Raw genomic sequence first — 3,204 nt, forward strand, 5'->3', positions numbered from 1 at the left:
CCTCCTTCATCTTTGGGTCTTCACTTTCTTGAACGACATCTTGGGGTAGACATAAAACTCTTTCTAATGGCAGGCTGGGTGTTTGATGCTTTATTTCTTCATTGACTATCTCATCTAAAATCTCGATTCGATTGCACCCTTCTCTTTCTTTTGAGTGTTCCATGGCTTTTAGAATGTTAAAAGTGACGGTTTCCTCATTTACTTTCAAGGTTAAGGTGCCATCTGCTACATCAATCATAGCTCTCCCTGTTGCCAAGAACGGTCTCCCCAAAATCAAAGGAATGTCGTTGTCTTCCTCCATATCTAGTACCACAAAATCTACTGGAAAAATGAACTTGTCCACTTTAACCAACACATCTTCCACCACTCCATAGGGATGTTTCATCGAGCGGTCCGCAAACTGTAACATCAGCTGTGTGTCCTTGACTTTTCCAATGCCCAATTTTTTGTATATTGAAAGGGGCATAAGACTTACACTAGCCCCAAGATCACACAAAGCCTTCCCAAAAGTTCTATTTCCAATAGCGCACGGGATTGAGAAGCTTACAGGGTCTTTGAGCTTCGGTGGCAACTTCCTTTGTAGTATAGCACTACACACTTCAGTAAGCATACCTGTTTCACCGCCGATTTTTCTTTTTTTCGACAGAATATCCTTCATGAACTTAGCATATGTCGGCATGCATACAAAAAGTTGGACTTATTCCCTTCAAGTCATCAATGGACCAACCGATAGCACCCTTGTGCTTCCGCAGAATTCTCAACTACTTTTCTTCTTGTAACTCGCTTAAGCTTGCACTGATTATGGCTGGATTTTTTTCTTCTTCACCCAGGAATACATATTTCAAATGAAGAGGCAGCTGCTTGAGTTCAATCAGTGGTGTCTTTTTCTCAGCGGATTTGTCTTCATTCCCTTTCAAGTCCTCCCACCTAGTAGGAAAACGGGGGGAGTAGGATGGCGATGCTTCTAACATAGCCCACACCTCCTTCATCTTTGGGTCTTCACTTTCTTGAACGACATCTTGGGGTAGACATAAAACTCTTTCTAATGGTAGGCTGGGTGTTTGATGCTTTATTTCTTCATTGACTATCTCATCTAAAATCTCGATTCGATTGCACCCTTCTCTTTCTTTTGAGTGTTCCATGGCTTTTAGAATGTTAAAAGTGACAGTTTCTTCATTTACTTTCAAGGTTAAGGTGTCATCTGCTACATCAATCATAGCTCTCTCTGTTGCTAAGAACGGTCTCCCCAAAATCAAAGGAATGTCGTTGTCTTCCTCCATATCTAGTACCACAAAATCTACTGGAAAAATGAACTTGTCCACTTTAACCAACACATCTTCCACCACTCCATAGGGATGTTTCATCGAGCGGTCCGCAAACTGTAACATCAGCTGTGTGTCCTTGACTTTTCCAATGCCCAATTTTTTGTATATTGAAAGGGGCATAAGACTTACACTAGCCCCAAGATCGCACAAAGCCTTCCCAAAAGTTCTATTCCCAATAGCGCATGGGATTGAGAAGCTTCTAGGGTCCTTGAGCTTCGGTGGCAGCTTCCTTTGAAGGATAGCACTACACTCTTCAGTAAGCATAACTGCTTCATGAACTTAGCATATGTCGGCATCTGCTCCAGTGCTTATGCAAAAGGGATGTTAATATGTAATTTTTTAAAAACATCAAGAAACTTACCAAATCGCTTTTCAGTTTCTTCCCTCCTTAATCTTTGAGGGAATGGAAGTCGAATTTCTGGTTTTGGCAGTGGTTCCCCTTTTTGTACCACGGGTTCTTCCTCCTTTTCAATAGCGATGCGCTCTTCAACCGATATTGGTGTGACCATTTTGAGTTGGAGTCAAGGTACTTTCACTCTGTTTGGCTTCAGGTGGTGCTTGTTCTCTCACCTTGCCACTCCTCGTGGTCACTGCATTAACATTGTTTCTTGGGTTCGGCACTGTGTCACTAGGCAGATTTCCAGACGTTCTTTGTGCCATTTGTTGAGCAAGTTGACCCATTTGAGTCTCAAGATTTTTTATTGATGCAGAGTGATTTTTCTGGACGGCTCTTGACTCCTCAATGAACGAACTTGTGCTTGTAACTAGTTTTTCTATAGCGCTCTCCCAAGCAGCCTTTCTGGGTGGGAATTGGTTTGGTTAAGCTTCTTGTTGACCCTGAGATCTACCTTGTTGATCTCTCCAAGAAAAATTCGGATGATTTCTCCAACCAGGATTGTACGTATTAGAGTAGGGGTTATTCTGCTTGTTGTTATTAGTCACAAAATTCACCCGTTCTAGTTCTTCTACCTCATTATCATCCAGTGCTTCACAGACTCCAATTTTATGTGCTTCTCCACAAAGGTTACAACTAGTCTGCTTTAGTAGTTTGACGGGGGCCACTTGTGGTTGTATATTTAGAGCTGCCATTCCCTTCTTTATCTCAGTGGCGATAACCTCTTCCATCTTCGATAGTAGCCTGTCTGGAGCTAACCCATCCATAACATTCAATTCCATTACACCACTTGTTGAACCACCACTTCTGTCATACAATATCATCTGTTCATTTGATGCCATGATCTCAATAATCTTTCGTGCTTCCGTTGCGGTTTTGTAATTCAAAGAACCACCAGCTGTGGCATCCAACATAATTCTAGTGCCCGGCCAAAAGCCATTACAGAATATTTGCATTTGGGCAGTGTCGTCATAAGCATGATTAGGACATCCGGCTAGTAAGTTTCTGAATCTCCTGTAAGTGTCACGAAGAGATTCCCCCTCTTTCTGTTTGTAACCGGTGATTTCTTGCCTCTTTCTAACGAACATGGCTGGGGGGAAATATTGTTCCAAGAACTTATCCTCAAGATCATCCCATGTGGTGATGCTGTCGGCGGGGAATGAAAGAAACCACTCCTTAGCATCATCTATCAAAGAGAATGGAAATAGCTTCAATTTCTTGGTTTCCTCATATAGACCATCCACCTTCACTGTTTCACATAACTCAAAGAAATTTGTGAGGTGTCTATTAGCGTCTTCGTTATGTCTACCGGCAAAATGAATTTCCCTCAACTCTCGGTATAGAGCAGGACTTATTTCAAACTTATTGACTGTAACCGGTTGGTGATGAATGGGTAATCGAGCACGATTTCTAATTCGATTCCCATATTCTCCGAGAGTACGTTCTGGTGGTGGTGGGTCGACCATTTCAGTAAATATGACACAA

At 42.1% G+C, this 3,204-nt stretch overlaps 1 pseudogene; it reads right to left on the minus strand.

Moving 5' to 3' along the window:
* The window catches only part of LOC140919082 (uncharacterized), an 8,359-nt pseudogene extending 6,525 nt beyond the window's left edge, over nucleotides 1-1,834 (minus strand).
* Between the last annotated feature and the right edge of the window lie 1,370 nt (nucleotides 1,835-3,204).

The sequence above is a fragment of the Cicer arietinum genome, chromosome 8 (assembly GCF_000331145.2).
Source record: "Cicer arietinum cultivar CDC Frontier isolate Library 1 chromosome 8, Cicar.CDCFrontier_v2.0, whole genome shotgun sequence".
Taxonomy (NCBI): Eukaryota; Viridiplantae; Streptophyta; class Magnoliopsida; order Fabales; family Fabaceae; genus Cicer; species Cicer arietinum.